At 50.7% G+C, this 26,390-nt stretch overlaps 1 protein-coding gene across 3 annotated transcripts in view; it reads right to left on the reverse strand.

Moving 5' to 3' along the window:
* LOC147678714 (phospholipid scramblase 1-like) overlaps positions 1-26,188 on the reverse strand; it is an 87,535-nt gene extending 61,347 nt beyond the window's left edge. Inside the window, exon 1 of one of the 3 annotated variants that reach the window (XM_086946170.1) lies at positions 6,918-6,934. The gene's annotated coding sequence lies outside the window, so the exon portion shown is untranslated. Of the gene's footprint in view, positions 1-6,917; positions 6,935-9,088; positions 9,201-26,047 lie in introns of those variants that run through there. The other 2 variants (XM_086946168.1, XM_086946169.1) reach the window with 2 other exon arrangements.
* Between the last annotated feature and the right edge of the window lie 202 nt (positions 26,189-26,390).

Genomic DNA, 26,390 nt, shown 5'->3' on the forward strand with positions numbered 1-26,390 from the left:
AAATAGGGGCGTGGCTTAACCCCTTCCCTTCTCATGACTGAACCACGCCGTCATGAGCCACGGGCGCCACGTGCTCAGGACGGCGTGGTTCCATCATGCTGCGGCTGCTCCGCCCACGCGGCACTGATTCCCCGCCTGTGCGGGCAAATTAGTGAATGGACGGAGTCGTGAGCACAGTGTGCCCGTGGCTCATGACATCGTGGTTCCGTCACAAGCATGGTGGCGCCGCACTCCCCCCTGCCCCGGGGTGGAATTACCACTGCAGCAAAGGGGTTACAAACACTAATCTAAAAATCTGTGCTTAGCATGGTGTAGTGTCCGACTGGCTTTTTGCTGCTTCTGTCACTGCATACTGAGATAAGTCAACAAGTAACATTACACCTTCAACTCTGATCCTTTGGCTTTGCCAATGGTTGTTAGTTGCATAAGATGAATAAGCAACATAAAATGGCTTTGTTGCATTGCTTTAAATGGGCCAGTTCACCGGTACAAAGTACCGGCACTTCGAATTTTTATGCCGTCAGTACCGGCACTCATGGGCATCCGCAGAATTGTTTCCAGGGGGGGCAACATTTTAACTTCATCACCATCCTCCGACATGATTGAGCACAAGTATTAAATACATTAAAAAAAATCTAATAAGACAAAGAGCTTAAATAAACAAAGAAACCCATAGGGGGAAGAGAAAAATATTGTGAGGCGCCACAGCAGACGTGGCAACTACAATAAAACAGGGAAAAACTAAAAATGACCTGAAAAAACAAAAACATTCTAAATCAGGTTGATGCGGTTCTAGAGCATGGGTACTCACAAACTTTCTCTCGGGCTAAATTTAAAGTGTGGTTTGTGACTGAGGGCCGCACCGGTGGGGGCGGCGTCAGTGGGGGAGGGGGAGAGGCTAGAGCAACAAAAAAACTATGACCATGAGGTTGAACACAGGTCCCTGAAGCGGACGCCTTCGTTCACTTAGCCACCAGACCCAGCATACACACATCTTTCTTTCTCTGCATCTCTCTCTCTCTCCCTCTCCCTCTCTCCCTGTCTCCCTCCCTCTATCTCTCTGTCTCCCTCCCTTTCCCTCTCCCCGTCTCCCTCTGTCTCACTCACTGTCTATCTCGCTCTCCCTCGCTCTCTCTCTCTGTCTCTCTCTCTCCCTGTCTCCCTCCCTCTGTCTCCCTCCCTCCCTCTGTCTGTCTCTCTTCCTCTTTCTGTCTACCTCCCTCTGTCGCCCCCCTCCCTCTGTCTGTCTGTCTCCCTCTGTCTGTCGCCCTCTGTCTGTGTCTCCCCCCTGTCTCCCTCCCTCTGTCTCCCTCTCTTTCCCTCTCTCTGTCTCCCGCCCTCTGTCTGTCTCTGTCTGTCTCCCACCCTGTATCGCCCTCTGTCTCCCTCCCTCCCTCTGTCATCCCCTTCCCTCTGATTGTCACCCTCTGATTGTCGCCCTCTGTCTCTCTCCCTCTGTCTCTCTCCCTCTGTCTCTCTCCCTCCCTCCCTCTCCCTCCCTCCCTCTCCCTCCCTCCCTCTCCCTCCCTCCCTCTGTCTCCCTCCCTCTGTCTCCCTCCCTCTGTCTCCCTCCCTCTGTCTCCCTCCCTCTGTCGCCCTCCCTCTGTCGCCCTCCCTCTGTCGCCCTCCCTCTGTCGCCCTCCCTCTGTCGCCCTCCCTCTGTCGCCCTCCCTCTGTCACCCTCCCTCTGTCGCCCTCCCTCTGTCGCCCTCCGTCTGTCGCCCTCCGTCTGTCGCCCTCTGTCTGTCGCCCTCTGTCTGTCGCCCTCTGTCTGTCGCCCTCTGTCGCCCTTTGTCACCCTCTGTCAGTCTCCCTCTCTCTGTCTCCCTCTCTCTGTCTCCCTCTCTCTGTCTCCCTCTCTCTGTCTCCCTCTCTCTGTCTCCCTCTCTCTGTCACCCTCTCTCTGTCACCCTCTCTCTGTCACCCTCTCCCTCTGTCACCCTCTGTCTCCCTCTGTCTCCCTCACTCTCTCTCTCTCCCTCTGTCTCCCTCTATGTCTCTCTGTCTGTCCCTGTCTCTGCCTCTATCTGTCTGTCTCTATCTGTCCCTGTTTCCCTCCCTCTATCTCCCTCTCCCTCCCTCTGTCTCCCTCCCTCTGTCTCTCTCCCTCTGTCTCCCTCCCTCTGTCTCCCTCCCTCTGTCTCCCTCCCTCTGTCTCCCTCCCTCTGTCTCCCTCCCTCTGTCTCCCTCCCTCTGTCTCCCTCCCTCTGTCTCCTTCCCTCTGTCTCCTTCCCTCTGTCTCCTTCCCTCTGTCTCCTTCCCTCTGTCTCCTTCCCTCTGTCTCCTTCCCTCTGTCTCCCTCCCTCTGTCTTCCTCCCTCTGTCTCCCTCCCTCTGTCTCCCTCCCTCCCTCTGTCTCCCTTCCTGTCTCCCTTCCTGTCTCCCTCCCTTTGTCTCCCTCTCTCTCTGTCTCCCTCTGCCTCCCTCTGTCTCCCTCTTTCTGTTTCCCTCTCTCTTGGTTTCCCTCTCTCTTGGTCTCCCTCTCCCTCTCTCTCTGTCTCCCTCTCTTTCCCTTTCTCTCTGTTTCCCACCCTCTGTCTGTCTCTGTCTGTCTCCCACCCTGTATCGCCCTCTGTCTCCCTGTCTCCCTCCCTCCCTCTGTCGTCCCCTTCCCTCTGATTGTCGCCCTCTGTCTCCCTCCGTCTCCCTCCCTCCCTCATTGTGTTTATCTATAATTATGTCCCCCCCTCTCGCCTCTTTTCGTATCTTCTTTCGTCAATCATTTCTCCCTCTTTCCTCTCCCCCTCTCCGTTTGTCTCTACTCCCCCCTACGTCTCTTATTTTTCCTTTTGCCTCTGTCTCTCTCTCTGCATCTCTCCTCTGCTCGTACATCTCCCTTGGCCTCAACATGGAGGGTTAATTACATTTTGCACTACAACATTGTCAAAATCGAATGTTCATTTTTTTCCATTTTTAGTCATATTGTTCTTTAAATGTAGTTATTTCAGTCCTTAGTGTTTTTCCCCGGAGTTTTTTCACTGTCAGCTGTATACAGCATTCTCCCCATTGCACAAACGGATGGAATTTAATAATAAAGTTTAAATTTCAATCTGGTCTGTCACGTCACAGTTTTTAAACCAAGAATGTTTGCACTAACCCCGCTCCCCAAACGCCCCCACCCGCGCCCCGTAGCTTTTTATCTGATCGTTGTGGCCTGCTGTGAGAGACTAAAGCTCCCGTCCCCTGCCTAAGACTTGCTAATTGTGCTGCTCATCTCCTGAGGCCTGGGATGGGCGGGGATGCAATACACAAAAAAGCAGACCAGGTCTAGGAACAATGTGTGGCTCTACCAGTCACCGTGGTCCCACGTAGTGTGTGTGCAAGTGAAGGTTGCTGTCCGTATAGTTTCATTGAGAACACATTATAACAACAATTGTTGAACAAAAGCTAAAGCGATTCCCATCAGACCACCCTTTTTGGTGGATTTTACGTCATGTGGGGATCGCTGAACATTCTATCCGACCATGTAGTGCCGGTGTGGGAATGAAATAACAGTGATGTAGTCATAATAAACATCCCAGTAAGGTGTTGGTGAAAGAGTGCAGTGCTACAGTGATGGTGATAGATAAAAATGACGACACAGACTCAGAAAAGGGTTTAAACAGAAGTCCATGTGCCAAAAGTTTAAAAAGCGCCAAGTAGTAAGGCTGCCTACTGGCGCAGTGCAGAGCGGTCGACATGTTTCAGCCATAGGGGTCAGTACCCCGGCTTTCTTCAGGACCTTGTAACATAAAATGGCTACTGCACCTACATCAAAGTGAGGTATATGCAAACATGTACTACAAAAACAATATATAAATTATTGTCTACCAGGAACTTCAATACTTAAGTGTCCACTGGAGGGAGATCAATGTGTTTTCTTCCTATCAAAAAACATGAAAACATTTCATCAGACAACACTAGACTATACATAAACAACCACATGTTTACACAGAGACCGATTGGCCACAACTGCAAGAATAATTTGCATTCTGCATTTTTAAACATTTCTAAACAAGCATACTAGCTTCATCACCATGAGGCATTTCCCCATGGTGATACTCACCCAGCTTTGTGTGGGTGAAGACCTCACCTCACCCGGCGACCGCTCGGGAGTATGAGGCCCGCTCTGTAGTGTAGAAAAAGGGGTACAGTAAGTACATAACTTCACAGTACCCAGTCCAATAACTCTACACTCCTATCCCAACAGACGTGTGAAAGCGATCCATCTTCCCCAAAAGAGAAATGCCCAAGGGGGTCCCATAAAACGTATGGGGACCACATAACCTGCAATATATTTCATTTCACAGGGTATCATATAGGCACTAGTGTGCATATCTGGATAACTAATCCTTCAGTAACATTGAAGGTCTGTACACTGACCTGAGACCACTGTGCATTGACATCAGTGGGGGGTACTATAAGGCACCAATGAATGGCCAAATTATGACATCCATAATCACATTGTTCCCTCATTACTAAGGAGCAAAACGACTAGAGACAGATTAGGAGTTCCAGGGCATACTAGCTGATACACTCCCCATTGCCTTATAGTAAATGTGCTGACCCTATCTCCGCTACACGTCCTATTCCCTTAGGGTGAATGTGTTGGCTCTAACTGCTACGTAGGAACCAACATCGCAAAATTATATAGACCGGAAAAGAAGTTAACAAACGGGACAGCAGGCGGCTCACCTCTCCGTCGGTACCTCCCGTCTTGTTGCGAGCGGAAGTGGAGGTGTGGGTAATGCCGCCTTGTCCCCTTAAGTAGTAATCGGTAATTGGATGCAGATTGTAAGGAATTTTACCAGAAGCGAGTGCGAAGAGAAGCACTGCTTATTCGCGCATGCACGATGGCCAAAAAGTGCTGTTTCAACGCATATGCGCAGTAAAACGTTGACGCCCAGCTGTAGCGTCAGAGCTTAACGCTATCGTGATTACGGGAAAAATGCTTTGAAAGCTGACATACCAAATCATTTCCAGCCAGGGTGAAGTGATCATTACAAACCAGGGTGAAGTGACCTGGCATAAATGGGTCCAGCTTTGTAATCATCATATTTTATATTTTACTCGGTCAAACACCGTGTGGCAAAAAAGCACTTTTACTGAACAGGTCATGAATCTCGAATAGTCTCTAGATGTATGATGTACCATAGTGAAGTCTGTCAAAGCCTAAGTAAGGTCAGAGAGTGCTAAATACAGCCCCTTCATTGATTATTTTAGTTACACACAGTGAGTGTTGTTATATTAGAATGTTAGGAGATGTAGAAGGGCAGCTTGCACAAATGAGTTGGGAGAGCTATGACTACGAACACAGCTACGTTCGCATCTATATCTAATTGACCCGCAACTAAACAGTTGCTCTAAACATTAAAAAACAAAACAGGTATGTGGAGGGTCGAGGGGAATCTTTAACGACCTGCCTGCTCATACCCCTTATGCCAATATACAATACACAAAAAAGCAGACCAGGTCTAGGAACAATGTGTGGCTCTACCAGTCACCGTGGTCACACGTAGTGTGTGTGCAAGTGAAGGTTGCTGTCCATATAGTTTCATTGAGAACACATTATAACAACAATTGTTGAACAAAAGCTAAAGCGATTCCCATCAGACCACCCTTTTTGGTGGATTTTACGTCATGTGGGGATCGCTGAACATTCCATCCGACCATGTAGTGCTGGTGTGGGAATGAAATAACAGTGATGTAGTGATGGGCGGAGATGCTCCATGCTGCGCCTCCTCTGCCGGCCCATGGTCATTCTGTCACTCTGGCCTGCTGAGAGTCACACTCGGCGCTGTAGCAGCCTTTTAGGTAGGAAAGTCGGCCCAGGTATGTGGGCCCATCCTCTAGAACTGGGCATGGATTCTGGAGGGGGGGGGGGGGGCAAGCGCCCCCTCTTCCCTCCCCCCCTCCCCCGCCCCTGCGGACGCCTATGCCGGCACTTCTCTGCACCCAGGGGGAGTACCTGTACCCTGATCCACGGCACTGCAGGCGCAGGTTAGGTTTCTTCTCCAGTGCAGGGCAGATGCTGCTCTGCTTCCGAGGAGCAGGTAATTAACCGAGCCGTGAAGTAGCCTTTCCGGAGTTGCAGCGCCCATTTCAATGTCCCCAAACTGCAGGGGCTTGAGAGGGCTGGTGTCAAGCTGTGATTACCCGGACAGGATCCCTAGACAGACCCTGCGCTGTCACTCAGGTGCGCAGCGACTATTCGGGTGCAAGTGCCATCATGGCTTTCATTATGTGCAATGAGTTCATCTTTCTTGTGAGTTTTGATAAGTGCTGCAACTGGTAAAGAAGTCTCTATGTATGATCATATCTTGCCCCTAGCCCCGCCCACTTGCCACACCTATTTTAATGAGTACCTGCACTTATTTTTTCTCATTTAAAGCACTGGTTTGTCGTCTATAATATTGAAAATGCTTCAGTTCTCACAGGATGAGACTGTGAAAGAACTCGAACGCGTCTCTTCGAAGTTACATCAAAGGCAGTGAGGGTGGCGCTGCTGCAGAGATAAGATTTGTTGTTGTCCCTTAGGGCGAGGGCTAAAAAAAGAGAGCCCGAGAGGGACCGGTCTCAGCACCCGCTTTAAACGAACGGCCGGTGCTGAGGAACGGCAAGACCCTCCCCACTTAAAGCCCTGGCAAAAAAAAAAAAAGCATTGGCGAAGGCAGAGGTCAAAAAGGCGATACTTGTTGAGTTTGCCAATGCTCGTTTCTGTTAGATACATACTATGATGATCCCAAGGTCCCAAACCTCACTGTGCAAGATTCGCCTCTGCCCTGCTCCCATGATAACTCGAAGGCACGTGAATGGGTTGGGGGGGGGGGGGGGGCAGGTGAAAAGTCCGTGCTGCGCCCCTCTCACACCTTATTCCCCCCCCCCCCCCCCCCCCCAGTCCCCCAGTCAAACGTGTACGTGGGGGCGCTGCTCTAGTACCTCTTCGTCGTCTTCTCGTCCGGGCCCCGGGTCGATCCCGGTCGGTACCTGCAGCTCCCCCGGTGCCTTTCTGCTCTGTACCTCCAGGTTTGCACCCCGCTCCCGCCTGCTTGCAATAAAACAAACCATCCAAGTGTTTCCAAAGCGGGGGCGTGACCCCAGTCACGGGCAGACAGGTTACAGTACACGAAGTACCGGTCCCGGATCCATCCGCCTCGGGGGCAGGTGGAGGCCTCTGACTCAGCCGCTGTAGGAAGGTCATTATGTGGCTATCTTTTCAGTGTTTTGATTGTGGACTTTGTGTTAAGTACCAATACAATGTGTATCTGTCGGGCGGGATGGGGGGGGGGGGGGTTAAGGGGCTGTGTGATCTACTACTACAGTGCTTCCCAAACTGTGGTCCGCGGACCCCCAGGCATTTAATTTTTTTAATAAGGTCTTCATTAACTATTCTTTAAAAGCTAATAACATTCAATACGTAATGATAACTGTGTTGTAGACTGCACCATTGTTTCCCAAAATCTTTTAGGGGAGAGCATTCCAAAGACCCCTCTGTAGTGGCCAGGCTCACTCACTGCACTTGCTATGCGCCATATGGGGACTGGTCTGGAAACATTTTCTAGGGCTGCTTTTGGTTTCCAGTCTGGCCCTGGCAGGAGCAGGAGCCTCGTGCTGCAAAATAAAACCAGCCATGTAAATGTGTGTCACTGGGATGCAGCAACAATCTTCCCATTAAATTATTTAGTTTTTTCAAATTCTTTCAATATAAAATTTTAAGAGGGATATTTACAAGAGAAGTGGAGGAGCGTGTCGTTAGCCTCCTTGGCTTAATGACACACTCCAACACTTTGGAAACGTAGGGCTGCATCATATTTACCGGAATATGTTGCAGCCTTGCGTTTCCCCCTGTGCTGGCGCTACACTTAAAAGTGTATCGCCAATGCAGGCAGCCTTGCACCATAGTGCAAGTGTGACTGCGTGCAGGGGAAGATGTACAGGAAGATCCTCCTTCCAGAACATAAAAAACCTAAGGCGTATTGCTTTTTCCATGTGTACTGCATATTGCAGAACACATGGAAAAAGCAAAATCGAGGAGAAATAAAGCATTTCTCCACGTTTCGTCAAGTTAAGTTCAGGTGTTTCCTGGTTTTCATTTTGGTGCAGCCTCCTATTTACGCTGCCCTTGTAAATAGGAGGGAGCGTTAACAAATCAATGGGTGTTGCAGTGGAACGCCCACCACAACGCCCACTGCCCACCTCTTTCACGCTAAGTATTGCATGAAAGGGGGTCTTATTTGCAAAGCAGCTTTAAGTCACAGTAAGTGGCTCAACGATGCCTTGTACATAAGGCGAAGCCCGTATCGCCACGGGAACATCGCAAAAAATGACGTTCCATTGGGGATAGGGGCTTGTAAATATATATTTTCTTTTGTGTACACCTGTGTTTATTTTGTTCGAATTACTGTTTTAATGTTTGAAATTTAAATCCTACAAATTGCTTGGGGGTCCCCGGCTTCCGGTGGTGACTCAATGGGGGCCCTCAGGAGTCAAAAGTTTGGGAACCACTGTACTCCTATCTGGCAGAGGCGTGACATCCTGGAGTCTGTATTTGAGTCACATCTTAGGGGAAGAGGGGATGTCATCTAGGTGTCTTTCGTGGTGCTTCTGTTATTGAATATACTACCAGTGTGTATTTGCATAGTTTATCTGACTAGATAGCTCAGTCGGGTAAGCGCTTACTGCAATGATGACGGTTTGTGTGCTTGTGTGTAGCCCAGAGACGCAACTAGAGCCACATTTCGGGGGGGGGGGGGATTCCGGGGTGGGGGGGGCTGAAAACGTTTAAGCAATCGGCAGAGTCGAGCTGCAGGGGCTCTTAGAAGGGATGAAACAACAACAAAGCCTCATTAACATGCACATGGTCTTTTAAAGACCAGTGAAGTGCTCGGGATGCGGCTGTGTGTGTACCTAGGAAGTGTCTCATCCCGGGCTGCGACACACAAGGGGGGGGGGGGGCTCATGGGGCTGAAGCCCTTTGAGGCCAATGGGTGTTGCGCGCCTAGTGTAGCCTGCCAAACACACGTTTCAGCCCCATCCAGGCAGACTCGGGGTCTCACGCAGGACTACCAGTGAGTTCAAGTTGCAGCATCTTAGGTCCTTTTCAGATCTCACCTCTAGACCTCTGGCTGCTGCGGAATGTCTTGCTTCTTATTCCATCGTCTGCTTCGGTTTGTCCCCTCAGCTTCTTCACCATACTTCTCATTGGATGACTTGTATTCTTCCACTGCCTATATTCTGGGAACTACTTTTTTTCTTGCTTTTATTCTCCTTGGGAGTGCAGGTTTTGGCCTGCTCTGCGGAGTCACTCCCCCTACGCATAGTCACCCCAACAGACCCCGCTCCCAAACATCAGGAGTAGTTTCCGCAAAGTAAAAAGCTGCAGTTCTCCTAAAACCATAAATCCCCGCTCACAGGGATCAAGACATCCATCGGCGTACTGAGACAGCCATGCTACATATTAAATATGGTAATTTACATCAAGTAGGGGGGGGGTGAACCTTACAGATCATCGGCTTGCCTCGCTTCCATTTGTCAGTACTCTTATGACCGTCTTCGGCCGTGTCCAGGCTGCAAGTGCTGTGACTGCTCTTGTGCTACGCAAACAAATGATGGACAGAATGCAGAATAAATCATACATTCACCCCCAGTCAAGAGATCTGAGTTAAATCCATTGTTCTTTTGCTCACCATGTCACCCCAGTTTAGACCCAGCCATATGCAAATCAGTCTTGGCCCTATGCCTCATGGGAACAGTCCAGACTGAACTGCCAAGCAAGGTCCTCCCTGGACCGGAAACAAGCATCTTAGGACTGGTTTCTGGGTATTAATCTTCATCAGCCAGGATAGCTTGAATCCAGTGGCACGGTGAGCAAGGGGCCCACGTATGGGCATACCGATCCCACTTAGGGTGAAAAGTGCTACACAAACAAATTTTGGACGGAATGCTGAATAAATCATACATTCACCCCAGTCAAGAGATCCGTGTCTTGTGACTTCAATTAATCAATCAATCAATCAATCAATCAATCAATCAATCATGTGCATTTGTATAGCGCGCTACTCACCCGGAAGGGTCTCAAGGCGCTGGGGGGGGAGGGGTCCGTTACTGCTCGAAGAGCCATGTCTGGAGGAGCTTCCTGAAGGAGAGATGATCCTGGGTCAGCCGGAGGTGGATCGGGAGGGAGTTCCATGTATTGGCTGCCAGGTAGGATAAGGATCTTCCCCCGGCGGTGGCTTTGCGCATGCGTGGTACGGAGGCGAGGGCGAGGCTGGTCCATCGTAGCTGGCGGGTGCGTAGAAGGCGGTTGTTGAGGTACTTGGGGCCCAGGTCGTGGAGTGCCTTGTGTGCGTGGGTGAGGAGCCTGAACGCGATCCTCTTGCTGACGGGGAGCCAGTGCAGGTCTCTCAGATGGCCGGAGATGAGGCTGTGTCGGGGGATGTCCAGGACGAGCCGTGCGGAGGCATTCTGGATGCTCTAGAGTCCTTTCTGAAGTTTGGCTGTGGTTCCGGCGTAGAGGGTGTTTCCGTAGTCCAGTTGGCTGGTGACGAGTGCCTGGGTGGCCGTCTTCCTGGTTTCGGTAGGGATCCATCGGAAGATCTTACGGAGCATGCGCAGGGTGTTGAAGTAAGATGATGAGACAGCGTTGACTTGTCTGGTCATCGAGAGGGAGGAGACCAGGATGAAGCCCAGGTTGCGCGCATGGTCCATTGGTTTGGGGGTGGTGCCCAGGCGAAGGGCGATGATCCCAGGATGAGGACTTCCGTCTTGTCTGAGTTCAGTTTCAGGCGGCTGTTCTTCATCCATTCGGCGACGTCTTTCATCCCTTCGTGTAGGCTGGTTCTGGCGGTGGCGGGGTCGTTGGTAAGGGAGAGGATTATCTGGGTGTCGTCGGTGTAGGAGATGATGTTGAGGTTGTGTTTGTGTGCGAGGGCTGTGAGAGGGCTCATGTAGACGTTGAAGAGGGTTGGGCTGAGTGATGACCCTTGTGGTACGCCGCAGATGACTTTGGTGGCCTCAGATCTGAACGGGGGAAGGCGGACTCTCTGGGCTCTTCCGGCGAGGAATGAGAGAATCCACTCCAGTGCCTTCTCTCGGATTCCGATGTTGGTGAGGCGCTGTACTAGGGTGCGGTGGCAGACAGTGTTGAACGCTGAAGATGAGGTCCAGGAGGATGAGGGCCGCTGTTTCCCCGTTGTTGAGCAGGGATCTGATGTCATCAGTGGCTGCGATGAGGGCGGTCTCAGTGCTGTGGTTGGCTCGGAAGCCGGACTGCGAAGGGTCGAGGGATCCGTTCGTCGACTTTTCGATGACTTTGGCAGGAAAAGGGAGGAGCGAGATGAGGCGGTAGTTCTTGAGGTCGGTGGGGTCCGCTGTTGGTTTCTTCAGGACGGCGCTGAGCTCGGCGTGCTTCCAGGTCTCCAGGAAGGTGGCGGTGTTGAAGGAGGTGTTGATGATGTCCCGGATTTGGGGTGCGATGATGGAGTTGGCCTTGTTGAAGACGTGGTGGGGGCAGGGGTCGGTTGGTGATCCGGAGTGGATGGTGTTCATCGCGGGTGGTGTCTTCGGTGCTGATCGGGGTCCAGGCGCAGAGGGTGGTGGTGGGGGGAGTTGGTTCGGTGTGTGGTTGGTGCGCCAAAGCTGTTGTGTATACCGGCGATCTTGCATTGGAAGAACGAGGCGAGTGAGTCGCAGAGGTCTTCCGAGGGAGTGATGCCGTGGTTTCCGGCGCTGGGGTTGGAGAACTCTTTGACGGGAACATTAAGTGAAAAGCTCCAGTGGGTTGCATGGCGGTTGAACTTCTCTGCATCCTTTGACATGGTCTCACACCCCATCCTCCTCAGACAGCAGCACAAGATTGCATCCAAGGACCTGTTCTCCGCTGGATAGAACACAAGCTACAAGCTAGGCACCGCACTCCCCTGAAGCCCCCCAAACTCATACACAGTGTGTGTCTAAGTTCATCGCTCCGCCCCATCCTCTTCAACGCATACACGATCCCTCTGGCCAATGTATCCACGCGCAACATCAAGATACTCTCCGTTGCAAACGAGACGCAATTCATACTCTGCCTCTCGGACAGGACCCCCAACACAAGAAACAAGCTCACTGCCTGTGAGACCAAAGGTGCTAACTGGATGAAAACAAACTATCTCAAGCTCAACATTGACAAGACTGAAGTAGTAATCTAAAAAAACAACTCACCATGGGACTGAAACTGGTGGCCAGGTGAACCCGGACCCACACTCAGCACCCACACAAGGAACTTTGGAGTCATCAACTGCAAACTGGGTGTGACCGCACAAGTCAACACCATCACTGGATCCTGTTTCCACACACTGAAGATGCGGAGGAAGACCTCGAAAGGGCACCCAAGCAACACTAGAAAAACTGTCACGCTTTAGTCACCATGAAGTTGGACTAGGGGAGCACCCTCTACGCTCTGGTCACAAAGCAACTCACAAGAGAACAACAAACCACCCAGAACCCGGCAGCCAGATCCATCCTCTATCTCACGGACAGAACTCACATCACAATACACCTCAGGGAGATCCAGCGGCTCCTAATGCACAAGCACGTTAATTCCAAACGCGCACATCCATCAAGCACTCAGACACCCCCGCTCTGCAGGACTTCTACTCACCACATCCCACATGTAGACAGAACCAGATCAGGAGGTCGGACGTTCTCTCACATCGCTCCAAAGCGTGGAGCGGCCTCTCACTCCACATCAGAGCCTCTTCCTTTCTTCTGGAATTCTGTAAGAAGCTGAAGACCCGGCTTTCAATTAACCAATCTTCCTGGGCAGGGCTAGACACACACACCTGCTCAGCACCAGGATGCCCTCGCGGGCGATAGTGCACTTTACAAATACACTTAACATAACGTAAAATACCCCTATAAACCCAATCTGTGTCTGAAAGCCCAAGAAAGAGACGTCTAATTCCATTTTCGTGTGTGTGCCAGTTTGTGTGGGCTCCAAGAAGGAGCACCCCCGTGTTGGGTTGTACCATCTGAGGTTTATCTGCTGCTCTGGGTTCAGAGCTGCTTCAGTAGTACAGCCTGTGCCCTCAGGAGGTGCGGCACTAAAACACAAGTTGATAAAGGGCCATAAACGACTGCATTTCGGCCCTTAGATTAATCCGAGGACTGACTCCTTCAGACTTTAGACCTGGACACTTTTATTCTCCAAGCAGCATGTAGACCCGGCTCCTTTCTCGCCTTGGCTTTTCACAGACGAAGGAAATGCGAATTACTGATAGTACATCGGGTGTATATTTTCACCAGTTGTGTAAAGTGAGGGAACCCTTGAAAACTGCACCTTGGTCAACTACCACTCACCTGTGCCCCTTCCCACGTATCCACAAAAAAAGAAATGTGTCCTGGGTTAGCATCGCAATGATCCATCTCAATTCAGCATACAATCCATACACTGTCGGGTTTTCGGCTTGAGCAGTGGTTAGTTGAAAGAAAATAGGGACAGCGATACTTTGGGGCAGATTTATGGAGCCGTTGCGCCTCTTTGCACCGCAATTGCGTCACTTTATTTGACGCAACTGCGGCGCAAACAATGCGCCCTATTTACAACGTGACGCATCTAGGAGATGCGTCACGTTGTAAAGCACTGCACCATAAGGAGGCGTTCCTGCGCAGGGGGGGGCGTTCCTGCGCAGGAACGCCTCCTGAAAGTGGCTGAGTGAAATCTATGAGATTTCACTCAGTCACTTTCAGGGCAATGCTGCGTCAAAACCCTGCGCCTGCTTGAAGCAGGCGTAGGTCTTGACGCAGCATTGTGCAGATGGTGTACCCCCGAGCCTTGCTGGAGCTGCGTCGCGCTTGCGACGCAACTCCAGCAATGCGCCACATTTCCGGCACAGATGCGTCACGCATCTGTGCTGTTTTTGCACCATGGTGCGCCGCATTATAAATGCGATTTACAAAAAGGGGGGTGGTGATGAACAGAGTGTCTGAGTTAAACAGACCACTCTTACCCAGTCCAAAGATCAGGGCTTGATCCATCACCTTTATTTATCTCACTGCCCCATCCCAGCTCAGAACCTGGCTATATGCAAATCAGTCTGTCCCAGGCCCAGTGCATCATGGGAACAGGGCAGACTAAACTACCAAGCCAATTCTTCACCAGAAAGGAGACAAGCTACCGGGGACCGGTTTCTGGCATTTCAGCCTTCTTCGGCCCGGCTTGCTTGAATCCTGATGGAGCAGTGAGAAAGGGACTCATGTCTGAGTATACCCTGCCACACCTATAGTGGCCAAAAACGATTTACAAAAAGGGGGGTGGTGATGAACAGAGTGTCTGAGTTAAACAGACCACTCTTACCCAGTCCAAAGATCAGGGCTTGATCCATCCCTTCCCTAAGCGTGGAAGGGTATTCTCAGATGTGAGACCCTTGCTCATTGCACCATCAGGATTCAAGCAAACCGGGCCGAAGACGGCTGTAATGCCAGAAACCGGTCCCCGGGAGCTTGTTTCCTTCCCAGTGTAAGAATTGGCTTTTGTAGTTTGGTTTGCCCTGTTCCCATCATGCACTGGGACAGGAACAGACTAATTTGCATACAGCCAGGTTCTGAAACTGGGATGGTGCAGTGAGCTAAAAAACAGTGTTGGATCTAGCCCTGATCTCTTGACTGGGTGAGAGCTTTCTGCTTAATTCAGAGACTCTGTCCCTCACCACCCCTTGTTGTAAATATTTTTGTCCACCCTAAGCGTGGAAGGGTATTCTCAGATGTGAGACCCTTGCTCATTGCACCATCAGGATTCAAGCAAACCGGGCCGAAGACGGCTGTAATGCCAGAAACCGGTCCCCGGGAGCTTGTTTCCTTCCCAGTGTAAGAATAGGCTTTTGTAGTTTGGTTTGCCCTGTTCCCATCATGCACTGGGACAGGAACAGACTAATTTGCATACAGGCAGGTTCTGAAACTGGGATGGTGCAGTGAGCTAAAAAACGGTGTTGGATCTAGCCCTGATCTCTTGACTGGGTGAGAGCTTTCTGCTTAATTCAGAGACTCTGTCCCTCACCACCCCTTGTTGTAAATATTTTTGTCCACCCTAAGCGTGGAAGGGTATTCTCAGATGTGAGACCCTTGCTCATTGCACCATCAGGATTCAAGCAAACCGGGCCGAAGACGGCTGTAATGCCAGAAACCGGTCCCCGGGAGCTTGTTTCCTTCCCAGTGTAAGAATTGGCTTTTGTAGTTTGGTTTGCCCTGTTCCCATCATGCACTGGGACAGGAACAGACTAATTTGCATACAGCCAGGTTCTGAAACTGGGATGGTGCAGTGAGCTAAAAAACGGTGTTGGATCTAGCCCTGATCTCTTGACTGGGTGAGAGCTTTCTGCTTAATTCAGAGACTCTGTCCCTCACCACCCCTTGTTGTAAATATTTTTGTCCACCCTAAGCGTGGAAGGGTATTCTCAGATGTGAGACCCTTGCTCATTGCACCATCAGGATTCAAGCAAACCGGGCCGAAGACGGCTGTAATGCCAGAAACCGGTCCCCGGGAGCTTGTTTCCTTCCCAGTGTAAGAATTGGCTTTTGTAGTTTGGTTTGCCCTGTTCCCATCATGCACTGGGACAGGAACAGACTAATTTGCATACAGCCAGGTTCTGAAACTGGGATGGTGCAGTGAGCTAAAAAACGGTGTTGGATCTAGCCCTGATCTCTTGACTGGGTGAGAGCTTTCTGCTTAATTCAGAGACTCTGTCCCTCACCACCCCTTGTTGTAAATATAGCATTACAAATGCGGCGCACGTTAACTGGCGCATCCCTGGGGATGCGCCAGTTAACATAAATCTGCCCCTTTATGTTTGAATGTACAATATGTTGGGACAATTCTAAAGGCATAGAGTGCTGCAAAGTCCCAATAGAGGCAGGCTTGCGCAAAACACACAAGACGTTCTTCGACAACTGACATCACATGACCAGAGCTAATAAAACACATGCTTTGAACGCCACTATGACCTGCACCTGTTTTTTGCTTCCTGCTTAATATATAACTTGATTACGTACTCCCAGTGACACAGTGAGTACTAAAGTAGGCTTGGTTACGAATTAATTTTAGATACTGCGTACTAGCAGACCGACACCCAGCGGTGGACCAGTAAGAATAAGGACAGAGTCCTTTGTTTCACGCCTGTTAGAGACTGAGGTGAGTTGGTTGAGGGGGTTCTCCTTACCAGGCAGTTGAGAGGGTGCTGGGTTATAAAGTCCTACATAGAGAAGCCCCCATGCAATATTAGGGTCATTATTCTTAATATATTCCTTTATAGATAAGTGGACACACGTCTAAGCAATTACTAACTGCAATGTTTACCAAGACCAACTAAAGAGACGGTGTTACCAACTGTACAGGTGATGGAGAGCGCGTACAACGTCGGGCAATAATCGAAACCACCACATCAATGGGTACTAAAAATACGATGAATCTCCTTAGCTCACCTGAGTTCCCTCCTTAACCTTCACAATCACATATATTCAGATACACGGCAACTCTCCAGGTTTTTGAGTTACCTTTGGTTATAACAGTAATACACACACGTGTACCCAGACTCTTGAAGTAATATACTTTATGTTTAACACATTTCAGTTAATTTTAGTCGCTCAGCGGTGGGACTGCTTAATGCAATATTCCCTGAATTAATTACATTTTTCTTTTCTCTACAAGCCCAATTAGATCTAGGAGACAAATCGCCATAGGAATTTTATGTACCTTTTTTTTTTAAACGTTGTGGATTAGTGAAGAATAAGTCACCTTGCTTTATTAATTGGGTCTACTTCGCATTTGCACGGGTGGTGACCAATGTTTTAAGGTCCTTGTATGTCCTGTTTCTTTCACATGAATGATCAGTGACCATCTTTCCTATCTAAGGTAGGGGAAGTGCTCTTCTTAAACATTGGGCACTCTTTTATACACATTTTGGCGTCATCAATACAATTTCTTTGAAGTCCTGCAGGGCATCACTGACATTAGCTGATGGTGGAATACTTTACAATGAATGATTTAGTGCCCACTGAGCCACATAATTGCATTATGGCAATCAGAGTGATAGCTACTTATGTTGATCTCGTCTAGCTCTGAAGAAGCCAAGACCTTATGCAACTAGGCGAAACGCGTTGGCTAGAATCAATTGTGCACCGAGCATGGGAGAAATCATTAACAAAGAAGATTGGTTTGCACTGCACTGTAGATAGAACTATATTTGTATGAGAGTGCTTGCAACCATAGACATTCACTATGACATATGCTTTGAAAGCCACCATGAACATTTCTGAAAACAGTGGTCCCAGTTATATACATAAATTACGGATAGTAGTCAATTTCCTATTTAATAAAAACGATAATGAAAGACGGGTGCCAGTGACAAAAACGGGGTTTGTGCTCTCTTTAGTGCGATACACATGTGTGAATAAGGTGGTCAGTGAGTGCATCAAGCAAACAATAACACAGACCGTTTGATTTCAACGAGAAAATTAAATGTAGGGTCTGTATTTTAAGTCTACGATGTTTCGACGCTGTAGTATAATATGGGTTCATCATCAGGACTCTTAGAGCATAGAGGTCGAAGGGGAGTATGGATGGATCAAAAGGATTTGTGTCGCTTTAATGAGGATAGTTCTATTGAACGGTGATATGTTGCCCTGTCCATGTCGAGAAGCATGAAGGTCCATGGTCTGCTTGCAAAAAAGTCTCTTTGCGAATCCACATTGGTTACAAGAGCACAGTCCGCAGTAATTAAAATGCCATGTTGAAGGTTTGGGGTCCTGAATCTGTGATCTTCTAGTACATAATTAATGGATAGGATAGTCCAAAATAATTTTAAAAAATGAAGTTTGCAACAATCTCAGCTTTCTCCTGGGACAGTACGAAGCTGCTACCACCCGGACCTGTTCATAGGATGAATCCTCCATGCAGACTTTGTTGCACCTTGTATTCTTTTGCAAATTTTATAAACCTTTTACATGTCGCTTTTTAAATTCTGTTCTTAAATATCATATTTTATTTATTAATATAAACCTGCACTTTGCTTTTTGTGAATACTAACCACCCCTACAATGTGCTTTTTTATGTTGGATATTTTCTAAAGTCTGAAGTGCATTACCGCAAGTGGTGACTTTTTTTAATTTCAACAGTTTTCTATTTTTTCAACTAGCAGATTTAGACATTTAGATTTGTCCCAGTTAACGTACTTTTGTGATTATTTATTAATAATCAAATAAAGGAATTGATCATTGACTGACCATACACAATACGTATGTGGTGTAAGTCTGCGTCTGGAGGAGGCCCAAGTATCTTCCGCTGCTTGGAAAACTATCTGACGAGTCGCTCTCCATGGTCTGTCCAGGAGTGTGGTATGAGCTGGGTGAAGGCCGATATGTCTATATTTGACCTCTGAATGGATAAATGGACAGCCATTTCAACGACATCATCTCAAGATGTCTCCCTCTATGTCTTCTTTCACTGACCTCACTGAGGTCTCTTTTTGTCCTTCTCACTCTCATGGCCCCTTTTGGTGTCTCTCTCTCCCCTCCCCCCCAACCCATTCTTTATCTCCTGCCCCCTCTTTTCCGGCAGAGGAATGGAAGCTTTGTGACTCCTCAACCATGTCTCACTCACCAAGATATCCCTTTTCCTCTCTTTATTTCGCTTTTCTTTGCCTACCCCCTACTCTCTCACCGGCTTTTCTCTTTATTCTGCTCTCGCTTTCGCTTTCCTTTCCCTACCCTCTACCCCTTTCCTCCTTACTGTTCGCTCTCCACACCCTATCACATGTTGTACCACAGGCCACATTGCAGCCTGCGCCTAACACAACAGTTTCAGCTGCGTCCAGCTCAGGAGAGTTATGTACACTACACAGCAGCCAGCAGGGCAGCGGACATGCCGGCAGGCCTTTACGCACTCCGAACAGCCTCACTGGAAGGTGGCTGGCCTGCCGGTGCGGTCTCTTGTGGTCCACTCCATAGGGGCCGGCTGGAGGATGCTATCAGTGTCTCCTTCTTCCTTGAAGAACTGCACCAAAATCCACTGGGAAGGATTCATGGGTATAAATTGAGCCCAATCCAATATGGCAGCTCTTCCATTTGTTTCTTAGGAGATGTTCCCAAACTGTTATGGCAACACCATGTTGATGACGTAATTTCCTATTTTCAGGTATATATAGATTCCTCTTCCTGCTTGTGTCGCAACACTTCTTCTCTTCAGTTAGTGTGCTTCCTCACTCCTACCCATTACTGGTGTTCCTTGACCTGTGTTTTCCGCCGTGTTCTTCATCGCCTTCTCCAGTCTCCTGGATTCTCTTCATCTCCCCCTTGCTATTGTAGAGCCACACTAACATTGTTGTAGTTTTTTTTTGCCTTTGGGCCATTTCCTCCCTTGGTGCTCCTTCCGGGAGGCACTATATGTTTAGCCGCTTTAGGTGTCGGCGGCATTGCGGCTACTGGAAGGGATCACCTGCACCTCTGGCAGACAAAGACCATCAAGAACTGGGCTATAAGGTTCCGAAGGTGCTCCAGAGTGTATGGACTGCATGGTTGTTGGGGTTTCATGAGTGCCGACGGTGGGCTAGGGGGTCAAGGTGCTCCTCTGGGTGTTGGCAAAGATGGGCAAGAGGGCTGGGAGTGTGGAAGGTTCTGTTTGAGGTTCCAAGTTGTTGTAGATGCCGGTGATCTTGTTGCCAATCAGTAGGGACAGCTGGCTGAGGAGGTCCTGAGTGGGAGGTCCGCTGGTGGACCTTGCTGCCAGAGAAGTGGTCTTTCACTAGGTAAAGATTTCCTTGGAGCTGCTTTCGAAGTGGTCAGTGAGCATGAAGCGTTTGGTGGCTCCGATTTGCAGATGGCACCGTCTGATGGCACATTTGTAGGTGTGCTTGTTGCGGTCATTCTGTCTCCATGTGTGTTCACGATGCTTGCAGTGGCGTTTGCTGATCCTCACCTCTTCTATTTGCGTTCTCGTTCTTGAAGCATTGTTGGCTTTGAGAGGAGCCAGGGTATCCGCGCAGACGGTGATCAAACTATTGAAGTTGGAGATGGATTTGGGGAGGGTGCTGTTGTGTCGATGCCTGTGGTGTAGGAATAGAGCAGTCCAGGATATAGATTATATATATATATATATATATATATACTCTTATTTTAACCCCGCCCCCTCCAGGCCCAGCCTCAAGCACCTCCGGGGGTATCTTGCAGCTCACCTCTTCCATTGCTCCCCCACCCTCACCCATTAGTCCCTTCCCACTTATCTCATCCATTGCTTCCCACTCCCTGCTCCTCCATTGCTCCCCACCCTCACCCATTGGTACTTCGCCGCTCACCTCTTCCATTGCTCCCCCACCCTGCTCCTCCATTGCTCCCCACCCTCACCCATTGGTCCCTTCCCGCTTACCTCATCCATTGCTTCCCACTCCCTGCTCCTCCATTGCTCCCCACCCTCACCCATTGGTACTTTGCCGCTCACCTCTTCTATTGCTTGCCCCTTCCTGCTCCTACATTGCTCCCCACCCTCACCCATTGGTCCCTTCCCGCTTACCTCATCCATTGCTTCCCACTGCCTGCTCCTCCATTGCTCCCCACCCTCACCCATTGGTCCCTTCCCGCTTACCTCATCCATTGCTTCCCACTCCCTGCTCCTCCATTGCTCCACACCCTCACCCATTGGTACTTTGCCGCTCACCTCTTCTATTGCTTCCCACTCCCTGCTCCTCCATTGCTCCACACCCTCACCCATTGGTACTTTGCCGCTTACCTCATCCATTGCTTCCCACTGCCTGTTCCTCCATTGCTCCCCACCCTCACCCATTGGTACTTTGCCGCTCACCTCTTCTATTGCTTCCCACTCCCTGCTCCTCCATTGCTCCACACCCTCACCCATTGGTACTTTGCCGCTCACCTCTTCTATTGCTTCCCACTCCCTGCTCCTCCATTGCTCCCCACCCTCACCCATTGGTACTTTGCCGCTTATCTCATCCATTGCTTCCCACTGCCTGTTCCTCCATTGCTCCCCACCCTCACCCATTGGTACTTTGCCGCTCACCTCTTCTATTGCTTCCCACTCCCTGCTCCTCCATTGCTCCACACCCTCACCCATTGGTACTTTGCCGCTTACCTCATCCATTGCTTCCCACTGCCTGTTCCTCCATTGCTCCCCACCCTCACCCATTGGTACTTTGCCGCTCACCTCTTCTATTGCTTCCCACTCCCTGCTCCTCCATTGCTCCCCACCCTCACCCATTGGTACTTTGCCGCTTACCTCATCCATTGCTTCCCACTGCCTGTTCCTCCATTGCTCCCCACCCTCACCCATTGGTACTTTGCCGCTTACCTCATCCATTGCTTCCCACTCCCTGCTCCTCCATTGCTCCACACCCTCACCCATTGGTACTTTGCCGCTCACCTCTTCTATTGCTTCCCACTCCCTGCTCCTCCATTGCTCCCCACCCTCACCCATTGGTACTTTGCCGCTTACCTCATCCATTGCTTCCCACTGCCTGTTCCTCCATTGCTCCCCACCCTCACCCATTGGTACTTTGCCGCTTACCTCATCCATTGCTTCCCACTGCCTGTTCCTCCATTGCTCCCCACCCTCACCCATTGGTACTTTGCCGCTCACCTCTTCTATTGCTTCCCACTCCCTGCTCCTCCATTGCTCCACACCCTCACCCATTGGTACTTTGCCGCTTACCTCATCCATTGCTTCCCACTGCCTGTTCCTCCATTGCTCCCCACCCTCACCCATTGGTACTTTGCCGCTTACCTCATCCATTGCTTCCCACTCCCTGCTCCTCCATTGCTCCACACCCTCACCCATTGGTACTTTGCTGCTCACCTCTTCTATTGCTTCCCACTCCCTGCTCCTCCATTGCTCCCCACCCTCACCCATTGGTACTTTGCCGCTTACCTCATCCATTGCTTCCCACTGCCTGTTCCTCCATTGCTCCCCACCCTCACCCATTGGTACTTTGCCGCTTACCTCATCCATTGCTTCCCACTGCCTGTTCCTCCATTGCTCCCCACCCTCACCCATTGGTACTTTGCCGCTCACCTCTTCTATTGCTTCCCACTCCCTGCTCCTCCATTGCTCCCCACCCTCACCCATTGGTCCCTTCCAGCTTACCTCATCCATTGCTTCCCTCTCCCTGCTCCTCCATTGCTCCCCACCCTCACCCATTGGTCCCTTCCCGCTGACCTCATCCATTGCTTCCCTCTCCCTGCTCCTCCATTGCTCCCCACCCTCACCCATTGGTCCCTTCCAGCTTACCTCATCCATTGCTTCCCTCTCCCTGCTCCTCCATTGCTCCCCACCCTCACCCATTGGTCCCTTCCAGCTTACCTCATCCATTGCTTCCCTCTCCCTGCTCCTCCATTGCTCCCCACCCTCACCCATTGGTCCCTTCCAGCTTACCTCATCCATTGCTTCCCTCTCCCTGCTCCTCCATTGCTCCCCACCCTCACCCATTGGTCCCTTCCAGCTTACCTCATCCATTGCTTCCCTCTCCCTGCTCCTCCATTGCTCCCCACCCTCACCCATTGGTCCCTTCCAGCTTACCTCATCCATTGCTTCCCTCTCCCTGCTCCTCCATTGCTCCCCACCCTCACCCATTGGTCCCTTCCAGCTTACCTCATCCATTGCTTCCCTCTCCCTGCTCCTCCATTGCTCCCCACCCTCACCCATTGGTCCCTTCCAGCTTACCTCATCTATTGCTTGCCCCTTCCTGCTCCTCCATTGCTCCCCACCCTCACCCATTGGTCCCTTCCAGCTTACCTCATCCATTGCTTCCCTCTCCCTGCTCCTCCATTGCTCCCCACCCTCACCCATTGGTCCCTTCCAGCTTACCTCATCCATTGCTTCCCTCTCCCTGCTCCTCCATTGCTCCCCACCCTCACCCATTGGTCCCTTCCAGCTTACCTCATCCATTGCTTCCCTCTCCCTGCTCCTCCATTGCTCCCCACCCTCACCCATTGGTCCCTTCCAGCTTACCTCATCCATTGCTTCCCACTCCCTGCTCCTCCATTGCTCCCCACCCTCACCCATTGGTCCCTTCCAGCTTACCTCATCTATTGCTTGCCCCTTCCTGCTCCTACATTGCTCCCCACCCTCACCCATTGGTACTTTGCCGCTCACCTCTTCCATTGCTTGCCCCTCCCTTCTCCTCCATTGCTCCACACCCTCACCCATTGGTACTTTGCCGCTCACCTCTTCCATTGCTTGCCCCTTCCTGCTCCTACATTGCTCCCCACCCTCACCCATTGGTACTTTGCCGCTCACCTCTTCCATTGCTTGCCCCTCCCTTCTCCTCCATTGCTCCCCACCCTCACCCATTGGTACTTTGCCGCTCACCTCTTCCATTGCTTGCCCCTCCCTTCTCCTCCATTGCTCCCCACCCTCACCCATTGGTACTTTGCCGCTCACCTCTTCTATTGCTTCCCCCTTCCTGCTCCTACATTGCTCCCCACCCTCACCCATTGGTACTTTGCCGCTCACCTCTTCCATTGCTTGCCCCTCCCTTCTCCTCCATTGCTCCCCACCCTCACCCATTGGTACTTTGCCGCTCACCTCTTCCATTGCTTGCCCCTCCCTTCTCCTCCATTGCTCCCCACCCTCACCCATTGGTACTTTGCCGCTCACCTCTTCTATTGCTTCCCCCTTCCTGCTCCTACATTGCTCCCCACCCTCACCCATTGGTACTTTGCCGCTCACCTCTTCCATTGCTTGCCCCTCCCTTCTCCTCCATTGCTCCACACCCTCACCCATTGGTACTTTGCCGCTCACCTCTTCCATTGCTTGCCCCTTCCTGCTCCTACATTGCTCCCCACCCTCACCCATTGGTCCCTTCCCGCTTACCTCTTCCATTGCTTCCCACTCCCTGCTCCTCCATTGCTCCCCACCCTCACCCATTGGTCCCTTCCCGCCCACCTCTTCCATTGCTTGCCCCTTCCTGCTCCTACATTGCTCCCCTCCCTCACCCATTGGTCCCTTCCCGCTTACCTCATCCATTGCTTCCCACTCCCTGCTCCTCCATTGCTTCCCACTCCCTGCTCCTCCATTGCTCCCCACCCTCACCCATTGGTACTTTGCCGCTCACCTCTTCCATTGCTTGCCCCTCCCTTCTCCTCCATTGCTCCCCACCCTCACCCATTGGTACTTTGCCGCTCACCTCTTCCATTGCTTGCCCCTCCCTTCTCCTCCATTGCTCCCCACCCTCACCCATTGGTACTTTGCCGCTCACCTCTTCTATTGCTTCCCCCTTCCTGCTCCTACATTGCTCCCCACCCTCACCCATTGGTACTTTGCCGCTCACCTCTTCCATTGCTTGCCCCTCCCTTCTCCTCCATTGCTCCACACCCTCACCCATTGGTACTTTGCCGCTCACCTCTTCCATTGCTTGCCCCTCCCTTCTCCTCCATTGCTCCACACCACTCACCCATTGGTACTTTGCCGCTCACCTCTTCCATTGCTTGCCCCTTCCTGCTCCTCCATGGCTTCCCACCTCTCGCAGCCCTTTCAATCATTTTCTTTTGTTGTATTTTTTTAGGGAGGCCTCAGTAAGCTGCTATGCGCTACTGGACTGTCCTAGAGGCACTTTGGCTCAAGCGCATTTTATTTATTTTATCAAGTGGCGCCCGTAAGATAGAATTGGTTCATAAAAACAAAAAAAGGGTGTGTGCAAGGTTGGTGACGCATGCACACGCATATGTCATCAAGTACTCACGCACCTAGGACATACATACCAAGGGCCTCATTTATGAGGCCTTGCGCCAGTTTTGAGCTTCCGATGCGTCACGTTTTGTGACGTATCGGCGGCGTAAAACATGCCTCCGGTTGCGCACTATTCACAAAGTGACGTAAGCAGATGCGTCACTTTGTAAACCCCTGCGCTACATTATACTTGCGTCAGGAATAATGTATGCTGGAGGGGCGTTCCCCTGCAAAAAGCCTCGTAGAAGTGATGCAGTGAAATCTATGAGATTTCACTGCGTCACTTTTAGGACGCTGTTGCGTCAATATCTTGCGCCTGCCTCATAACAGGCGTAAGACTGACGCAGGCCCTTTCACATGGGGCTTGCCCCATGTGAAAGGACACATTGCTGGAGTTGCATCACTTTTGTGACACACTCCAGCAATGCGTCACTTTTACGCCTACAGATACATCAGAAATATTGACGTATCTGTAACTCCTTGCGACATGGTGCGTCACACTGTAAATAGGACGCATCAGGTATGTCGCAAGGAGTGCGCACTGAGAAGTGACGCAAAGCTGCTTTCACGCAGCGATGTGTCATTTCTCATAAATGAGGCCCCAACATTTTAAAACTTAAAAGTGGGACATTTTTAAGAAAATAAAAAATGAGATAAATGCATTTTCCTTTTTGACATATTGAAGCACAGGCAGTGAGATAGCTAAAATAAAACCAATTTTTGCTTTAAAAAAACTCGGAGTCTCCCGTCCGTAGGGAATTACGCAGGTACCATTACGCCAATGATGCACTATAGCGGGAAATAAGTATTGGCAAATGGCAAACGAAAAGGTCTAAAAAGGCGAGGCTAATTGGCTTTGCCAATGCTAGTTTCAGGTGAATACGCCCTATGAATTTCAGGAAAAGCCTCGGTCATTGCGCAAACTACGCCTCTGCCCCGTTAATTCTCGGTACATAAAACCGTTTGAGCTGAGGTTAAATATCCCTTCTGCGCCTCCCTCACACTTACGCCTCGTACCCCCCACACTTTACGCCTCCTGTTCCACCTACCCTCCCCCACGCACCCTTTACGCCTCCTATGCCCCACAGATATTTTACGCCTCCTATGCCCCACAGATACTTTACGCATCCTATTCCCCACAGATACTTTACGCCTCCTATTTCCGACTCACACTTTACGCCTCCTACTCCCCTCACACACGGTCACATGATCACTCCTTCAACCCCCTTCCCCCACCGCAATGATAACTCGGTGGAGGCGGGCAGGAACCAGAAGGGCCGCTTGGCATCATGACTCCGAGTCCTCTCGCCCGTCTCCTGCCCCCTCTTGGGCCCAGGAAGGTCAGGTGGGGCGGTGCGCGCTGTACCTGTTCGTCGGGTTCTCGTCCGGGTCCCCGGGTCGGTTCTGCTCGGTTCCCACGGCAGGTGCGCTCTCGCTGGAGCCAGCGCCGGTGCCTTTATCCTCTCTGCCCTCCAGGCTTGCACAACACACTCCCTACCTGCTCGCAATAAAAGAAACCCAAGTGTTTCCAAACCGGTGGGCGGGGCAGGGAAGGGCGTCACTCGAGACACAAGTTACAGTCACGGAAGTAGTGGCCCCTGATCCTTCCATCTCTGGGCAGGTGGGGCCTCGAAAGACACCCAAGGACTGGAAAAAAGTTATGGTTATATTCATTTCTTTTTAGCTTTTCAATCTTTTGCTTAGACTGT

This window comes from Lissotriton vulgaris, chromosome 12 (assembly GCF_964263255.1).
Source record: "Lissotriton vulgaris chromosome 12, aLisVul1.2, whole genome shotgun sequence".
Classification (NCBI taxonomy): domain Eukaryota; kingdom Metazoa; phylum Chordata; class Amphibia; order Caudata; family Salamandridae; genus Lissotriton; species Lissotriton vulgaris.